The 22993-nt window shown below is 40.0% G+C and overlaps 1 protein-coding gene across 7 annotated transcripts in view; it reads right to left on the bottom strand.

Annotated features, from left to right (window-relative positions):
• Nucleotides 1-22993, bottom strand: part of GPC2 (glypican 2) — a 90736-nt gene that overhangs the window by 60843 nt on the left and 6900 nt on the right. Inside the window, exons 1-2 of one of the 7 annotated variants that reach the window (XM_056570152.1) lie at nucleotides 11441-11665; nucleotides 9060-9264 (exon numbers count right to left, since the gene is read on the bottom strand). The exons of 3 other annotated variants lie outside the window; for them this stretch is intronic. The gene's annotated coding sequence lies outside the window, so the exon portion shown is untranslated. Of the gene's footprint in view, nucleotides 1-8444; nucleotides 8514-9059; nucleotides 9265-11440; nucleotides 11666-22993 lie in introns of those variants that run through there. 3 more of the 7 variants (XM_056570151.1, XM_056570153.1, XM_056570156.1) reach the window with 3 other exon arrangements.

The following is a 22993-nucleotide window of genomic DNA, read 5'->3' as shown; positions in this document are numbered from 1 at the left end:
TCATATACAGATATATGGGGACGGTATAGAGATCATATACAGATACATAGGGACAGTATAGAGATCATATACAGATACATAGGGACAGTATAGAGATCATATACAGATACATAGGGACAGTATAGAGATCATATACAGATACATAGGGACAGTATAGAGATCATATACAGATACATAGGGACAGTATAGAGATCATATACAGATATATAGGGACAGTATAGAGATCGTATACAGACACATAGGGACAGTATAGAGAAATATAGAGATCATATACAGATACATAGGGACAGTATAGAGAAATATAGAGATCATATACAGATATATAGGGACAGTATAGAGATCATATACAGATATATAGGGACAGTATAGAGCAATATAGAGATTCATATACAGATATATGGGGACAGTATAGAGATCATATACATATATATAGGGACAGTATAGAGATCATATACAGATATATAGGGACAGTATAGAGATCATATACAGATATATAGGGACAGTATAGAGATCATATACAGATACATAGGGACAGTATAGAGAAATATAGAGATCATATTCAGATACATAGGGACAGTATATAGATCATATACAGATATATAGGGACAGTATAGAGATCATATACAGATATATAGGGACAGTGTAGATAAATATAGAGATCATATACAGATATATAGGGACAGTATAGAGTGATGTAGAGATCATATACAGATATATAGGGACAGTATAGAGCAATATAGAGATCATATACAGATATATGGGGACAGTATAGAGATCATATACAGATATATAGGGACTGTATAGAGCAATATAGAGATCATATACAGATATATAGGGACAGTATAGAGCAATATAGAGATCATATACAGATATATGGGGACAGTATAGAGATCGTATACAGATATATAGGGAGAATATAGAGAAATATAGAGATCATATACAGATACATAGGGACAGTATAGAAATCATATACAGATATATAGGGACAGTATTGAGATCATATACAGATATATGGGGACAGTATTGAGATCATATACAGATATATAGGGACAGTATAGAGATCATATACAGATACATAGGGACAGTATAGAGATCATATACAGATACATAGGGACAGTATAGAGCAATATTGAGATCATATACAGATATATAGGGACAGTATAGAGATCATATACAGATACATAGGGACTGTATAGAGCAATATAGAGATCATATACATATATATAGGGAGAGTATAGAGCAATATAGAGATCATATACAGATATATATAGGGACAGTATAGAGATCATATACAGATATATAGGGACAGTATAGAGATCATATACAGATACATAGGGACAGTATAGAGAAATATAGAGATCATATACAGATATATAGGGACAGTATAGAGATCATATACAGATATATAGGGACAGTATAGAGATCATATACAGATATATGGGGACAGTATTGAGATCATATACAGATATATAGGGACAGTATAGAGATCATATACAGATACATAGGGACTGTATAGAGCAATATATAGATCATATACATATATATAGGGAGAGTATAGAGCAATATAGAGATCATATACAGATATATAGGGACAGTATAGAGATCATATACATATATATAGGGACAGTATAGAGATCATATACAGATACATAGGGACAGTATAGAGAAATATAGAGATCATATACAGATATATAGGGACAGTATAGAGAAATATAGAGATCATATACAGATATATAGGGACAGTATAGAGTGATGTAGAGATCATATACAGATATATAGGGACAGTATAGAGTGATGTAGAGATCATTTACAGATAAATATATATGGACAGTATAGAGCAATATAGAGATCATATACAGATATATGGGGACAGTATAGAGATCATATACAGATACATAGGGACAGTATAGAGATCATATACAGATATATAGGGACAGTATATAGATCATGTACAGATACATAGGGACAGTATAGAGAAATATAGAGATCATATACAGATATATAGGGACAGTATAGAGAAATATAGAGATCATATACAGATACATAGGGACAGTATAGAACAATATAGAGATCATATACAGATACATAGGGACAGTATAGAGAAATATAGAGATCATATACAGATATATAGGGACAGTATAGAGATCATATACAGATATATGGGGACAGTATAGAGCAATATAGAGATCATATACAGATACATAGGGACAGTATAGAGAAATATAGAGATCATATACAGATATATGGGGACAGTATAGAGCAATATAGAGATCATATACAGATACATAGGGACAGTATAGAGATCATATACAGATATATAGGGACAGTATAGAGAAATATAGAGATCATATACAGATACATAGGGACAGTATAGAACAATATAGAGATCATATACAGATACATAGGGACAGTATAGAGATCATATACAGATATATGGGGACAGTATAGAGCAATATAGAGATCATATACAGATACATAGGGACAGTATAGAGAAATATAGAGATCATATACAGATATATGGGGACAGTATAGAGCAATATAGAGATCATATACAGATACATAGGGACAGTATAGAGATCATATACAGATATATAGGGACAGTATAGAGATCATATACAGATACATAGGGACAGTATCGAGATCATAAACAGATACATAGGGACAGTATAGAGAAATATAGAGACCATATACAGATATATGGGGACAGTATAGAGATCATAAACGGATACATAGGGACAGTATAGAGAAATATAGAGATCATATACAGATACATAGGGACAGTATAGAGAAATATAGAGATCATATACAGATATATAGGGACAGTATAGAGATCATATACAGATATATAGGGACAGTATAGAGCAATATAGAGATCATATACAGATATATGGGGACAGTATAGAGATCATATACATATATATTGGGACAGTATAGAGATCATATACAGATATATAGGGACAGTATAGAGATCATATACAGATACATAGGGACAGTATAGAGAAATATAGAGATCAGATACAGATACATAGGGACAGTATATAGATCATATACAGATATATGGGGACAGTATTGAGATCATCTACAGATATATAGGGACAGTATAGAGATCATATACAGATATATGGGGACAGTATAGAGCAATATAGAGATCATATACAGATATATAGGGAGAGTATAGAGCAATATAGAGATCATATACAGATACATAGGGACAGTATAGAGATCATATACAGATATATAGCGACAGTATAGAGATCATATACAGATACATAGGGACAGTATCGAGATCATAAACAGATACATAGGGACAGTATAGAGAAATATAGAGATCATATACAGATATATGGGGACAGTAAAGAGATCATAAACGGATACATAGGGACAGTATAGAGAAATATAGAGATCATATATAGATACATAGGGACAGTATAGAGAAATATAGAGATCATATACAGATATATAGGGACAGTATAGAGATCATATACAGATATATAGGGACAGTATAGAGCAATATAGAGATCATATACAGATATATGGGGACAGTATAGAGATCATATACATATATATAAGGACAGTATAGAGATCATATACAGATATATAGGGACAGTATAGAGATCATATACAGATACATAGGGACAGTATAGAGAAATATAGAGATCATATTCAGATACATAGGGACAGTATATAGATCATATACAGATATATAGGGACAGTATAGAGATCATATACAGATATATAGGGACAGTGTAGATAAATATAGAGATCATATACAGATATATAGGGACAGTATAGAGTGATGTAGAGATCATATACAGATATATGGGGACAGTATAGAGATCATATACAGATATATAGGGACTGTATAGAGCAATATAGATATCATATACAGATATATAGGGACAGTATAGAGCAATATAGAGATCATATACAGATATATGGGGACAGTATAGAGATCATATACAGATATATAGGGAGAGTATAGAGAAATATAGAGATCATATACAGATACATAGGGACAGTATAGAAATCATATACAGATATATAGGGACAGTATTGAGATCATATACAGATATATGGGGACAGTATTGAGATCATATACAGATATATAGGGACAGTATAGAGATCATATACAGATACATAGGGACTGTATAGAGCAATATAGAGATCATATACATCTATATAGGGAGAGTATAGAGCAATATAGAGATCATATACAGATATATAGGGACAGTATAGAGATCATATACAGATATATAGGGACAGTATAGAGATCATATACAGATACATAGGGACAGTATAGAGAAATATAGAGATCATATACAGATATATAGGGACAGTATAGAGATCATATACAGATATATAGGGACAGTATAGAGATCATATACAGATATATGGGGACAGTATTGAGATCATATACAGATATATAGGGACAGTATAGAGATCATATACAGATACATAGGGACTGTATAGAGCAATATATAGATCATATACATATATATAGGGAGAGTATAGAGCAATATAGAGATCATATACAGATATATAGGGACAGTATAGAGATCATATACAGATATATAGGGACAGTATAGAGATCATATACAGATACATAGGGACAGTATAGAGAAATATAGAGATCATATACAGATATATAGGGACAGTATAGAGAAATATAGAGATCATATACAGATATATAGGGACAGTATAGAGTGATGTAGAGATCATATACAGATATATAGGGACAGTATAGAGTGATGTAGAGATCATTTACAGATAAATATATATGGACAGTATAGAGCAATATAGAGATCATATACAGATATATGGGGACAGTATAGAGATCATATACAGATACATAGGGACAGTATAGAGATCATATACAGATATATAGGGACAGTATAGAGATAATATACAGATACATAGGGACAGTATAGAGAAATATAGAGATCATATACAGATATATAGGGACAGTATAGAGAAATATAGAGATCATATACAGATACATAGGGACAGTATAGAACAATATAGAGATCATATACAGATACATAGGGACAGTATAGAGAAATATAGAGATCATATACAGATATATAGGGACAGTATAGAGATCATATACAGATATATGGGGACAGTATAGAGCAATATAGAGATCATATACAGATACATAGGGACAGTATAGAGAAATATAGAGATCATATACAGATATATGGGGACAGTATAGAGCAATATAGAGATCCTATACAGATACATAGGGACAGTATAGAGATCATATACAGATATATAGGGACAGTATAGAGAAATATAGAGATCATATACAGATACATAGGGACAGTATAGAACAATATAGAGATCATATACAGATACATAGGGACAGTATAGAGATCATATACAGATATATGGGGACATTATAGAGCAATATAGAGATCATATACAGATACATAGGGACAGTATAGAGAAATATAGAGATCATATACAGATATATGGGGACAGTATAGAGCAATATAGAGATCATATACAGATACATAGGGACAGTATAGAGATCGTATACAGATATATAGGGGCAGTATAGAGAAATATAGAGATCATATACAGATACATAGGGACAGTATAGAACAATATAGAGATCATATACAGATACATAGGGACAGTATAGAGAAATATAGAGATCATATACAGATATATAGGGACAGTATAGAGATCATATACAGAGATATATATATGGATAGTAGGGAGATATATAGGATATATAAATATATGGGCAGTGTATAGAGATATATGGATAGTAAGAAGATATATAGGATATATAAATATATGGGCAGTGTATAGAGATATATGGATAGTAAGGAGATATATAAATATATGGGCAGTGTATAGAGATATATGGATAGTAGGGAGATATATAGGATATATAAATATATGGGCAGTGTATAGAGATATATGGATAGTAGGGAGATATATAGGATATATAAATATATGGGCAGTGTATAGAGATATATGGATAGTAAGGAGATATATAGGATATATAAATATATGGGCAGTGTATAGAGATATATGGATAGTAGGGAGATATACAGGATAAATAAATATATGGGCAGTTTATAGAGATATATGGATAGTAAGGAGATATATAAATATATGGGCAGTGTATAGAGATATATGGATAGTAAGGAGATATATAGGATATATAAATATATGGGCAGTGTATAGAGATATATGGATAGTAGGGAGATATATAGGATATATAAATATATGGGCAGTGTATAGAGATATATGGATAGTAGGGAGATATACAGGATAAATAAATACATGAGCAGTGTATAGAGATATATGGATAGTAAGGAAATATATAGGATATATAAATATATGGGCAGTGTATAGAGATATATGGATAGTAAGGAGATATATAGGATATATAAATATATGGGCAGTGTATAGAGATATATGGATAGTAGGGAGATATATAGGATATATAAATATATGGGCAGTGTATAGAGATATATGGATAGTAAGGAGATATATAGGATATATAAATATATGGGCAGTGTATAGAGATATATGGATAGTAAGGAGATATATAGGATATATAAATATATGGGCAGTGTATAGAGATATATGGATAGTAAGGAGATATCTAGGATATATAAATATATGAGCAGTGTATAGAGATATATGGATAGTAAGGAGATATATAAATATATGGGCAGTGTATAGAGATATATGGATAGTAAGGAGATATATAGGATATATAAATATATGGGCAGTGTATAGAGATATATGGATAGTAAGGAGATATATAGGATATATAAATATATGAGCAGTGTATAGAGATATATGGATAGTAGGGAGATATATAGGATATATAAATATATGGGCAGTGTATAGAGATATATGGATAGTAAGGAGATATATAGGATATATAAATATATGGGCAGTGTATAGAGATATATGGATAGTAAGGATATATATAGGATATATAAATATATGGGACAGATATATGGGCAGTGTATAGAGATATATGGATAGTAGGGAGATATATAGGATATATAAATATATGGGACACATATATGGGCAGTGTATAGAGATATATGGATAGTAGGGAGATATACAGGATAAATAAATACATGAGCAGTGTATAGAGATATATGGATAGTAAGGAGATATATAGGATATATAAATATATGAGCAGTGTATAGAGATATATGGATAGTAGGGAGATATATAGGATATATAAATATATGGGCAGTGTATAGAGATATATGGATAGTAAGGAGATATATAGGATATATAAATATATGGGCAGTGTATAGAGATATATGGATAGTAGGGAGATATATAGGATATATAAATATATGGGTAGTGTATAGAGATATATGGATAGTAGGGAGATATATAGGATATATAAATATATGGGCAGTGTATAGAGATATATGGATAGTAGGGAGATATATAGGATATATAAATATATGGGCAGTGTATAGAGATATATGGATAGTGTATAGAGATATATGGATAGTAGGGAGATATATAGGATATATAAATATATGGGCAGTGTATAGAGATATATGGATAGTGTATAGAGATATATGGATAGTAGGGAGATATATAGGATATATAAATATATGGGCAGTGTATAGAGATATATGGATAGTGTATAGAGATATATGGATAGTAGGGAGATATATAGGATATATAAATATATGGGCAGTGTATAGAGATATATGGATAGTAAGGATATATATAGGATATATAAATATATGGGACAGATATATGGGCAGTGTATAGAGATATATGGATAGTAGGGAGATATACAGGATAAATAAATATATGGGCAGTGTATAGAGATATATGGATAGTAAGGAGATATATAGGATATATAAATATATGGGCAGTGTATAGAGATATATGGATAGTAGGGAGATATATAGGATATATAAATATATGGGCAGTGTATAGAGATATATGGATAGTAAGAAGATATATAGGATATATAAATATATGGGCAGTGTATAGAGATATATGGATAGTAGGGAGATATATAGGATATATAAATATATGGGCAGTGTATAGAGATATATGGACAGTAAGAAGATATATAGGATATATAAATATATGGGCAGTGTATAGAGATATATGGACAGTAAGAAGATATATAGGATATATAAATATATGGGCAGTGTATAGAGATATATGGACAGTAAGAAGATATATAGGATATATAAATATATGGGCAGTGTATAGAGATATATGGATAAATAGAATATGTTGACAAAGTAGCATGCAGTTTCCCAACTGCGGTGCCTCCAGCTGTTGCAAAACTACAACTCCCAGCAATGCCCGGACAGCCGTTGGCTGTCCGGGCATGCTGAGAGTTGTAGTTTTGCAACAGCTGGAGGCACCCCAGTTGGGAAACACTGATGTAGCAATATATTGAAGCAGAATATATAGGAAAATACACGTTGATAGAGAGCAGCAAAACTCCAATTTGGGTGAGGACTTTGAGCAGGGCCAGAGGCAGAACAGTATATCTACAGGGGCAGGATACAGAAGAATGAGCAGTCAATACATGGACAGTGAGGAGACTTACAGGGGCATACTATGGGGTAGCTGTATATATATATATATTATATAGAGAGACAATAGACTGTACAGTCCAGATGAGGTTATATGGAGGATGTGCAGGGGCAGGAATACAACACACTGTAGCAGCACTGCTCCTCCATCTATACCAGTCACATTGGAGCAGTGTTTCCCAACCAGGGTGCCCCCAGCTGTTACAAAACTACAACTCCCAGCATCCGGACATGCTGGTGAGTTGTAGTTTTGCAACAGCTGGAGGCACCCTGGTTGGGAAGCACTGCATTGGAGAGTAGAGATGTGTAGGTGAACATCTGCCATGTATAACTATTGACATACATAATATACAGGTATATACAGAGGAGAGCAGCACATCTGCATTATACAGAGATCGCTGTAATAACAGAGCATGCAGAACAGATACAAGGCAGAGCTATGTACAATACATATGGATAGATGATATAAGGCAGTACAGTGTAATATACAATACATACATATATAGAGAGCAGCTGGGAGCGGAGCCGGCGCTGGATCAGCTGGAAGACAAAGGAGAGGAGCGCAGCCCCGCGGTCCTAGAGCCGCCTCCTGTATGGAGATCTCAGACAGGGCGTGGGCCGGGGGAGGCTGCTCAGAGCCCACCCATATATATCACCACTACACAATGTATATACCCTCCAGACTGAGGGGACACACCGGGACCTGATGGGGCAGGGAGAGGATAGATAGATATAGGATAGATAGATAGATAAAGAGATAGATAGATAGATAGATAGATAGATAGATATGAGATAGATAGATAGATAGATAGATATGAGATAGATAGATAGATAGATAGATATGAGATAGATATGAGATAGATAGATAGATAGATAGATAGATAGATAGATAGATACAGGAAAGATAGATAGATAGATATGAGATAGATAGATAGATAGATATGAGATAGATATGAGATAGATAGATAGATATAGGATAGATAGATAGATAGATAGATAGATAGATATGAGATAGATAGATAGATATGAGATAGATAGATAGATATAGGATAGATAGATAGATATGAGATAGATAGATAGATAGATAGATATGAGATAGATAGATATGAGATAGATACATGATAGATAGATAGATAGATAGATAGATAGATAGATAGATAGATAGATATGAGATAGATAGATGATAGATATGAGAGAGAGAGATATGATTTAGATAATGCATATATAATACAAGGATAATAGATTATACATATATAATAGATAATACATATATAATAGATAATAGATATATAATACATATATAATAGATATATAATACATATATAATAGATAGATAATACATATATAATACATATATAATAGATAGATAATACATATATAATACATATATAATAGATAATACATATATAATAGATAATACATATATAATAGATAGATAATAGATATATAATACATATATAATAGATAGATAATACATATATAATAGATAGATAATACATATAAAATAGATAGATAATACATATATAATACATATATAATAGATAGATAATACATATATAATAGATAATACATATATAATAGATAGATAATACATATATAATACATATATAATAGATAGATAATACATATATAATACATATATAATAGATAATACATATATAATAGATAGATAATACATACATAATAGATAGATAGATAATACATATATAATACATAGATAATCCATATATAATACATATATAATAGATAGATAATCCATATATAATACATATATAATAGATAGATAATCCATATATAATACATTTATGATAGATAATACATATATAATACATTTATGATAGATAATTCATATATAATAGATAGATAATACATATATAATACAGGGATAATAGATAGATAATACATACATAATAGATAGATAATACATATATAATACATATATGATAGATAATACATATATAATACATATATGATAGATAATACATATATAATAGATAGATAATAAATATATAATACATATATAATAGATAGATAATACATAGATAACAGATAGATAATACATATAAAATAGATAATACATATATAATACATATATAATAGATAGATAATACATATATAATAGATAGATAATACATATATAATACATATATAATAGATAGATAATACATATATAATACATATATGATAGATAATACATATATAATAGATAGATAATACATATATAATAGATAGATAATACATAGATAATAGATAGATAATACATATAAAATAGATAATACATATATAATACATATATAATAGATAGATAATACATAGATAATAGATAATACATATATAATACATATATAATAGATAGATAGATAGATAATACATATATAATACATAGATAATACATATATAATACATATATAATAGATAGATAATACATATATAATACATAGATAATAGATAGATAGATAATATATATATATAATACAGGGATAATAGATAATACATATATAATACAGGGATAATAGATAATACATATATAATAGATAGATAATACATATATAATACAGGGATAATAGATAGATAATACATATATAATACAGGGATAATAGATAATATATATATAATACAGGGATAATAGATAAATAATAGCATACACATGGTAATAACACACATGACCTTTCTATATAGATGACTATAGGGAGGTTACAGATAAATGAGCAGTGACTGTCACCTCCCTCTGTGGCCCATCTGTCGCCCTGCGGGGGGCGCACACTTGCCCTATAAGCGGTGACATTAGTGGTGGTATCAGGTGCCCCCCACACACATGGCTGTGGTTAGTGCCCTATACAATGGTTAATCCTGTCATGTGAAGATCTTATTATACTCACACAGCCTGGACCCCCAGTGGGGGCAGAGACCCCTCAGAGGATGGAGGGGACAGATATATCATTTACAGATCATATACAGGACACGAGGACAGAAAAGATTAGGGGGTCCCCTCATACAGCTGGGACCTGGGCACTAACAGTGGGGGGCAGAATCAGGGGACCCTATTCTTCTGCTCATCATACTATCACATACAGCTCTGTCTCCCAACCAGGGTGCCTCCAGCTGTTGCAAAACTACAACTCCCAGCATGCCCGGACAGCCGAAGGCTGTCCGGGCATGCTGGGAGTTGTAGTTTTGCAACAGCTGGAGGCACCCTGGTTGGGAGACACTGACATACAGTCAGTGGGGACAGGGTTGTAATCTTTATGGGGTGTCATGCCCTCTTTCTGGGTCCCCCCATTTAAAGGGGCTTCACACTGTATTGCAGTCTCTGGATTACTGGAGGCCGGATTACATAGACTCCTCTAGTCCTTGGACTATGGGGGAGATTCATCAACACTTGTGTAGAGTAGAGGGTGGGCAGTTGCCCATAGCAACCAATCAGATGGCTACTTTCATTATTAGAGGCCTTTTCAAAACTGAAAGAAGCAATCTGATTGGTTGCTATTGGCAACTGCCCCCCTCTACACAGGCTTTGATAAATCTCCCCAATAAACTTTATTTGGGACAATGTAGTGAAAAAGTGCGCCCCCTGACTACACAAAGACTTCATTACATCTACATCCTTATCGGCATGCTGCACTGTACTGTAGTATATTGTTTATTATGTATATTATTTATATCCTTAAGTCACTTGGAAATGTATAATATATCCAAACATTTAACATATCCATTTTTATTCCTAGACATATGCAGTAAGAGTGACATCCACAGTGCCCCCATAACAATGACATCCACAGTGCCCCCATAACAGTGACATCCACAGTGCTCCCATAACAGTGACATCCACAGTGCCCCATAACAATGACATCCACAGTGCCCCCATAACAGTGACATCCACAGTGCCCCCATAACAGTGACATCCACAGTGCTCCCATAACAGTGACATCCACAGTGCCCCATAACAATGACATCCACAGTGCCCCATAACAGTGACATCCACAGTGCTCCCATAACAGTGACATCCACAGTGCCCCATAACAATGACATCCACAGTGCCCCCATAACAGTGACATCCACAGTGCCCCCATAACAATGACATCCACAGTGCACCCATAACAGTGACATCCACAGTGCCCCCATAACAATGACATACACAGTGCCCCATAACAATGACATCCACAGTGTCCCCATAACAGTGACATCCACAGTGCTCCCATAACAGTGACATCCACAGTGCCCCCATAACAGTGACATTCACAGTGCTCCCATAACAGTGACATCCACAGTGCCCCCATAACAGTGACATTCACAGTGCTCCCATAACAATAACATCCACAGTGCCCCATAACAGTGACATTCACAGTGCTCCCATAACAGTGACATCCACAGTGCTCCCATAACAGTGACATCCATAGTGCTCCCATAACAGTGACATCCACAGTGCCCCCATAACAGTGACATCCACAGTGCCCCATAACAGTGACATCCACAGTGCCCCATAACAATGACATCCACAGTGCCCCCATAACAGTGATATCCACAGTGCTCCCATAACAGTGACATCCACAGTGTCCCCATAACAGTGGCATCCACAGTGTCCCCATAACAGTGGCATCCACAGTGCCCCATAACAATGACATCCACAGTGCCCCCATAACAATGACATCCACAGTGCCCCCATAACAGTGACATCCACAGTGCTCCCATAACAGTGACATCCACAGTGCTCCCATAACAATGACATCTACAGTGCTCCCATAACAGTGACATCCACAGTGCTCACATAACAATAACATCCACAGTGCCCCCATAACAGTGACATCCACAGTGCTCCCATAACAGTGACATCCACAGTGCTCCCATAACAGTGACATCCACAGTGCTCCCATAACAGTGACATCCACAGTGCCCCCATAACAGTGACATCCACAGTGCCCCATAACAGTGACATCCACAGTGCCCCCATAACAGTGACATCCACAGTGCTTGCTCCATAACAATGACATCCACAGTGCCCCCATAACAATGACATCCACAGTGCCCCCATAACAATGACATCCACAGTGCTACATAACAGTGACATCCACAGTACCCCATATCAATGACATCCACAGTGCCCCCATAACAGTGACATCCACAGTGCACCATAACAGTGACATCCACAGTGCTTGCTCCATAACAATGACATCCACAGTGCCCCCATAACAATGATATCCACAGTGCCCCCATAACAATGACATCCACAGTGCTCCATAACAGTGACAGTACCCCATAACAATGACATCCACAGTGCTCCCATAACAGTGACATCCACAGTGCTCCCATAACAGTGACATCCACAGTGCTCCCATAACAATGACATCCACAGAGCTCCATAACAGTGACATCCACAGTGCCCCATAACAATGACATCCACAGTGCCCCCATAACAGTGACATCCACAGTGCCCCATAACAATGACATCCACAGTGCCCCCATAACAGTGACATCCACAGTGCCCCATAACAATAACATCCAAAGTGCTCCCATAACAATGACATCCACAGTGCCCCCATAACATTGACATCCACAGTGCTCCCATAACAATGACATCCACCGTGCCCCCATAACAGTGGCATCCACAGTGCTCCCATAACAATGACATCCACAGTGCCCCCATAATAATGACATCCACAGTGCTCCCATAAAAATGACATCCACAGTGCTCCCATAACAATGACATCCACAGTGCCCCCATAACAATGACATCCACAGTGCCCCCATAACAATGACATCCACAGTGCCCCCATAACAGTTACATCCACAGTGCCCCCATAACAGTGACATCCACAGTGCCCCCATAACAGTGTCATCCACAGTGCCCCATAACAATGACATCCACAGTGCCCCCATAACAGTGACATCCACAATGCTCCCATAACAATGACATCCACAGTGCCCCCATAACAATGACATCCACAGTGCTCCCATAACAATGACATCCACAGTGCCCCCATAACAGTGACATTCTCAGTGCCCCCATAACAGTGACATCCACAGTGCCCCCATAACAGTGACATCCACAGTGCTCCCATAACAATGACATCCACAGTGCCCCCATAACAGTGACATCCACAGTGCCCCATAACAGTGACATACACAGTGCCCCCATAACAGTGACATCCACAGTGCTCCCATAACAATAACATCCACAGTGCCCCCATAACAATTACATCCACAGTGCCCCCATAATAGTGACATCCACAGTGCCCCCATAACAGTGACATCTACAGTGCCCCCATAACAATGACATCCATAGTGCCCCATAACAATGACATCCACAGTGCTCCCATAACAGTTACATCCACAGTGCCCCATAACAGTGACATCCACAGTGCTCCCATAACAGTTACATCCACAGTGCCCCATAACAGTGACATCCACAGTGCCCCCATGACAGTGACATCCACAGTGCCCCCATAACAGTGACATCCACAGTGCCCCCATAACAGTGACATCCACAGTGCCCCCATGACAGTGACATCCACAGTGCCCCCATGACAGTGACATCCACAGTGCCTCCATATCAGTGACATCAACAGTGCCACCATAACAGTGACATCCACAGTGCCCCCATGACAGTGACATCCACAGTGTCTCCATAACAGTGACATCCACAGTGCCCCATAATAGTGACATCCACAGTGCCCCCATAATAGTGACATCCACAGTGCCCCATAACAGTGATATCCACAGTGCTCCCATGACAGTGACATCCACAGTGCCTCCATAACAGTGACATCCACAGTGCCCCCATAACAATGACATCCACAATGCCACCATAACAGTGTCATCCACAGTGCCACCTTGACAGTGTCATCCACAGTGCCACCATAACAGTGACATCCACAATTCCACCATAACAGTGAGATCCACAGTGCCACCATAACAGTGCCATCCACAGTGCCCCATTACAATGACATCCACAGTGCCCCCCTAACAATGACATCCACAGTGCCCCCATAACAGTGACATCCACAGTGCCCCCATAACAGTGACATCCACAGAGCCCCATAACAATGTCATCCACAGTGCCCCATTACAATGACATTCACAGTGTCCCCATAACAGTATCCTCCTCAGTGCCCCCATAACAGTGACATCCACAGTGCCACCATAACAGTGACATCCACAATGCCACCATAACAGTGTCATCCACAGTGCTACCATAACAGTGTCATCCACAGTGCCCCATAACAATGACATACACAGTGCCCCCATAACAATGACATCCACAGTGCCCCTATAACAGTGACATCCACAGTGCTCCCATAACAGTGACATGCACAGTGCTCCCATAACAATGACATCTACAGTGCTCCCATAACAGTGACATCCACAGTGCTCCCATAACAATAACATCCACAGTGCCCCCATAACAGTTACATCCACAGTGCTCCCATAACAGTGACATCCACAGTGCTCCCATAACAGTGACATCCACATTGCCCCCATAACAGTGACATCCACAGTGCCCCATAACAGTGACATCCACAGTTCTTGCTCCATAACAATGACATCCACAGTGCCCCCATAACAATGACATCCACAGTGCCCCCATAACAATGACATCCACAGTGCTCCATAACAGTGACATCCACAGTACCCCATAACAATGACATCCACAGTGCCCCCATAAAAGTGACATCCACAGTGCCCCATAACAGTGACATCCACAGTGCTTGCTCCATAACAATGACATCACAGTGCCCCCATAACAATGACATCCACAGTGCCCCCATAACAATGACATCCACAGTGCTCCATAACAGTGACAGTACCCCATAACAATGACATCCACAGTGCTCCCATAACAGTGACATCCACAGTGCTCCATAACAGTGACAGTACCCCATAACAGTGACATCCACAGTGCTCCCATAACAATGACATCCACAGTGCTCCATAACAGTGACATCCACAGTGCCCCATAACAATGACATCCACAGTGCCCCCATAACAGTGACATCCACATTGCCCCATAACAATGACATCTACAGTGCCCCCATAACAGTGATATACACAGTGCCCCATAACAATGACATTCACAGTGCCCCCATAACAATGACATCCACAGTGCTCCATAACAGTGACATCCACAGTGCCCCATAACAATAACATCCAAAGTGCTCCCATAACAATGACATCCACAGTGCCCCCATAACATTGACATCCACAGTGCTCCCATAACAATGACATCCACCGTGCCCCCATAACAGTGACATCCACAGTGCTCCCATAACAATGACATCCACAGTGCCCCCATAATAATGACATCCACAGTGCCCCCATGACAGTGACATCAACAGTGCTCCCATAACAGTGACATCCACAGTGCCTCCATAAGAGTGATATCCACAGTGCCCCCATGACAAAGACATCCACGGTGCCTCCATAACAGTGACATCCACAGTGCCCCCATAACAGTGACATCCACAGTGCCCCATAACAATGACATCCACAGTGCTCCCATAACAGTTACATCCACAGTGCCCCATAACAGTGACATCCACAGTGCTCCCATAACAGTTACATCCACAGTCCCCCATAACAGTGACATCCACAGTGCCACCATGACAGTGACATCCACAGTGCCCCCATAACAGTGACATCCACAGTGCCCCCATAACAGTGATATCCACAGTGCTCCCATAACAATGACATCAACTGTGCCCTCATGACAGTGACATCCACAGTGCCCCCATGACAGTGACATCCACAGTGCCCCCATAACAGTGACATCCACAGTGCCCCCATGACAGTGACATCCACAGTGCCCCCATGACTGTGACATCCACAGTGCCTCCATATCAGTGACATCAACAGTGCCACCATAACAGTGACATCCACAGTGCCCCCATGACAGTGACATCCACAGTGTCTCCATAACAGTGACATCCACAGTGCCCCATAATAGTGACATCCACAGTGCCCCATAACAGTGATATCCACAGTGCTCCCATGACAGTGACATCCACAGTGCCTCCATAACAGTGACATCCACAGTGCCCCCATAACAATGACATCCACAATGCCACCATAACAGTGTCATCCACAGTGCCACCATACCAGTGTCATCCACAGTGTCACCATAACAGTGACATCCACAATTCCACCATAACAGTGACATCCACAGTGCCACCATAACAGTGCCATCCACAGTGCCCCATAACAATGACATCCACAGTGCCCCCCTAACAATGACATCCACAGTGCCCACATAACAGTTACATCCACAGTGCCCCATTACAATGACATCCACAGTGTCCCCATAACAGTATCCTCCTCAGTGCCCCCATAACAGTGACATCCACAGTGCCACCATAACAGTGACATCCACAATGCCACCATAACAGTGTCATCCACAGTGCTACCATAACAGTGTCATCCACAGTGCCCCATAACAATGACATCCACAGTGCCCCCTAACAATGACATCCACAGTGCCCCCATAACAGTGACAGCCACAGTGCCCCCATAACAGTGACATCCACAGTGCCCCATAACAATGTCATCCACAGTGCCCCATAACTATGACATCCACAGTGTCCCCATAACAGTATCCTCCTCAGTGCCCCCATAACAGGGACATCCAAAGTGCCCCCATAACAGTGACATCCACAGTGCCCCCATAACAGTGACATCCACAGTGCCCCCATAACAGTGACATCCACAGTGCCCCCATGACAGTGACATCCACAGTGTCTCTATAACAGTGACATCCACAGTGCCCCATAATAGTGACATCCACAGTGCCCCCATAATAGTGACATCCACAGTGCTCCCATGACAGTGACATCCACAGTGCCTCCATAATAGTGACATCCACAGTGCCCCCATAACAATGACATCCACAATGCCACCATAACAGTGTCATCCACAGTGCCACCATAACAGTGACATCCACAATTCCACCATAACAGTGACATCCACAGTGCCACCATAACAGTGTCATTCACAGTGCCCCATAACAATGACATCCACAGTGCCCCCCTAACAATGACATCCACAGTGCCCCCATAACAGTGACATCCACAGTGCCCCCATAACAGTGACATTCACAGAGCCCCATAACAATGTCATCCACAGTGCCCCATTACAATGACATCCACAGTGTCCCCATAACAGTATCCTCCTCAGTGCCCCCATAACAGTGACATCCACAGTGTCACCATAACAGTGACATCCACAGTGCCACCATAACAGTGTCATCCACAGTGCTACCATAACAGTGTCATCCACAGTGCCCCATAACAATGACATCCACAGTGCCCCCCTAACAATGACATTCACAGTGCCCCCCTAACAATGACATCCACAGTGCCCCCATAACAGTGACATCCACAGTGCCCCCATAACAGTGACATCCACAGTGCCCCATAACAATGTCATCCACAGTGCCCCATAACAATGACATCCACAGTGTCCCCATAACAGTATCCTCCTCAGTGCCCCCATAACAGTGACATCTGCAGTGCCCCCATAACAGTGACATCCACAGTGCCCCCATAACAGTGACATCCACAGTGCTCCCATAACAGGGACATCCACAGTGCCCCATAACAATGATATTCTCAGTGCCCCCATAACAGTGACATCCACAGCGCCCAATAACAGTGACATCCACAGTGCCCCCATAACAGTGACATCCACAATGCCCCATAACAGTAACATCCACAGTGCCCCCATAACAGCGACATCCCCAGTGCCCTATAACAGTGACATCCACAGTGCCCTCATAACAATGACATCCACAGTGCCCCCATAACAGTGACATCCACAATTCCACCATAACAGTGACATCCACAATGCCCCATAACAGTAACATCCACAGTGCCCCCATAACAGCGACATCCACACTGCCCCATAACAGTGACTTCCACAGTGCCCTCATAACAATGACATCCACAGTGCCCCATGACAGTGACATACACAGTGCTCCCATAACAATAACATCCACAGTGCTCCCATAACAGTGACATCCACAGTGCCCCACAACAATGACATCCACAGTGCCCCATAACAATGACATCCACAGTGCCCCCATAACAGTGATATCCACAGTGCCCCATAGCAGTGACATCCACAGTGCTCCCATAACCGTGATATCCACAGTGCTCCCATAACAGTGTCATCCACAATGCCCCCATAATAGTGACATCCACAGTGCTTCCATAACAATGACATCTACAGTGCCCCAATAATAGTGATATCCACAGTGCCCCCATAACATTGACATCCACAGTGCCCCCATAACAGTGACATCCACAGTGGCCCATAACAGTGACATCCACAGTGTCCGCTAACAGTGACATCCACAGTGCTCCCATAACAGTGACATCCACTTTGCCCCATAACAGTGACATCCAGAGTGCTCCCATAACAATGACATACACAGTGCCCCCATAACAGTGATATCCACAATGCCCCATAACAGTGACATCCACAGTGCCCCAATAACAGTGACATCCACAGTGCTCCCATAACAGTGACATCAACAGTACCCCCATAACAATGACATCCACAGTGCCCCATAACAGTGACATCCACAGTGTCCCATAACAGTGACATCCACAGTGCCCCATAACAATGACATCCACAGTGCCCATATAACAGTGACATCCACAGTGCCCCCATAACAGTGACATCCACAGTGCTCCCATAACAATGACATCAACAGTGCCCTCATAACAGTGACATCCACAGTGCTCCCATAACAGTGACATCCACAGTGCACCATAACAGTGACATCCACAGTGCCCCCATAACAGTGACATCCACAGTGCTCCCATAACAGTGACATCCACAGTGTCCCCATAACAATGACATCCACAGTGCTCCCATAACAGTGACATCCACATTGCCCCATAACATTGACATCCACAGTGCCCCATAACAATGACATACACAGTGCCCCATAACAATAACATCCACAGTGCCCCCATAACAGTGACATCCACAGTGCCCCATAACAGTGACATCCACAGTGCTCCCATAACAGTGATATCCACAGTGCTCCCATAACAGTGTCATCTACAGTGCCCCTGAGGTGATATCCACAGTGCCCCTATAACAGTGACATCCACAGTGCCCCCATAACAGTGACATCCACAGTGCCCCATAACAGTGACATCCACAGTGCCCCATAACAGTGACATCCACAGTGCTCCCATAACAATGACATACACAGTGCCCCCATAACAGTGACATCCACAATGCCCCATAACAGTGACATCCACAGTGCCCCCAGAATAGTGGCATCAACAGCGCCCCATAACAGTGACATCCACAGTGCCCTAATAACAGTGACATCCACAGTGCCCCCATAACAGTGACATCCACAGTGCTCCCATAACAGTGACATCCACAGTGCCCCCATAACAATGACATCCACGTGCCCCATAACAGTGACATCCACAGTGTCCCATAACAGTGACATCCACAGTTCCCCATAACAATGATATCCACAGTGCCTACATAACAGTGACATCCACAGTGACCCCATAACAGTGACATCCACAGTGCTCCCATAACAATGACATCAACAGTGCCCTCATAACAGTGACATCCACAGTGCTCCCATAACAGTGACATCCACAGTGCCCCATAACAGTGACATCCACAGTGCCCCCATAACAGTGACATCCACAGTGCTCCCATAACAGTGACATCCACAGTGCTCCCATAACAGTGACATCCACAGTGCTCCCATAACAGTGACATCCACAGTGCCCCTATAACAGTGACATCCACAGTGCTCCCATAACAGTGACATCCACAGTGCTCCCATAACAGTGACATCCACAGTGCTCCCATAACAATGACATCAACAGTGCCCTCATAACAGTGACATCCACAGTGCTCCCATAACAGTGACATCCACAGTGTCCCATAACAGTGACATCCACAGTGCCCCATAACAGTGACATCCACAGTGCCCCCATAACAGTGACATCCACAGTGCTCCCATAACAGTGACATCCACAGTGTCCCCATAACATTGACATCCACAGTGCTCCTATAACAGTGACATCCACATTGCCCCCATAACAGTGACATCCACAGTGCCCCCATAACAATGACACCCACAGTACCCCCATAACAATGAAATCCACAGTGCCCCCATGAAAGTGACACCCACAGTATCCCATTAACAATGACATCCACAGTGCTCCCATAACAGTGACATCCACAGTGGCCCATGACAGTGACATACACAGTGCTCCCATAACAATGACATCCACAGTGCTCCCATAACAGTGACATCCACAGTGCCGCACAACAGTGACATCCACAGTGCTCCCATAACAGTGACATCCACAGTGGTCCCATAACATTGACATCCACAGTGCCCCATAACAATGACATACACAGTGCCCCATAACAATGACATCCACAGTGCCCCCATAACAGTGACATCCACAGTGCCCCATAACAGTGACATCCACAGTGCCCCCATAACAGTGATATCTACAGTGCTCCCATAACAGTGTCATCCACAATGCCCCCATAATAGTGACATCCACAGTGCCCCATAACAGTGACATCCACAATGCCCCCATAACAGTGACATCCACAGTGCCCCCATAACAATGACATACACAGTGCCCCATAACAATGACATCCACGTGCCCCATAACAGTGACATCCACAGTGTCCCATAACAGTGACATCCACAGTGCCCCATAACAATGACATCCACAGTGCCTACATAACAGTGACATCCACAGTGCCCCCATAACAGTGACATCCACAGTGCTCCCATAACAATGACATCAACAGTGCCCTCATAACAGTGACATCCACAGTGCTCCCATAACAATGACATCCACAGTGCCCCCATAACAGTGACATCCACAGTGCTCCCATAACAGTGACATCCACAGTGCTCCCATAACAGTGACATCCACAGTGCTCCCATAACAGTGACATCCACAGTGCCCCTATAACAGTGACATCTACAGTGCCCCCATAACAGTGACATCCACAGTGCTCCCATAACAGTGACATCCACAGTGCTCCCATAACAGTGACATCCACAGTGCTCCCATAACAATGACATCCACAGTGCTCCCATAACAGTGACATCCACAGTGCTCCCATAACAGTGACATCCACAGTGCTCCCATAACAATGACATCAACAGTGCCCTCATAACAGTGACATCCACAGTGCTCCCATAACAGTGACATCCACAGTGCCCCATAACAGTGACATCCACAGTGCCCCCATAACAGTGACATCCACAGTGCTCCCATAACAGTGACATCCACAGTGTCCCCATAACAATGACATCCACAGTGCTCCCATTACAGTGACATCCACATTGCCCCCATAACAGTGACATCCACAGTGCCCCCATAACAATGACACCCACAGTACCCCCATAACAATGAAATCCACAGTGCCCC

The sequence above is a fragment of the Hyla sarda genome, chromosome 4 (assembly GCF_029499605.1).
Source record: "Hyla sarda isolate aHylSar1 chromosome 4, aHylSar1.hap1, whole genome shotgun sequence".
Classification (NCBI taxonomy): domain Eukaryota; kingdom Metazoa; phylum Chordata; class Amphibia; order Anura; family Hylidae; genus Hyla; species Hyla sarda.
This window is presented reverse-complemented; position numbering and strand designations above follow the sequence as displayed.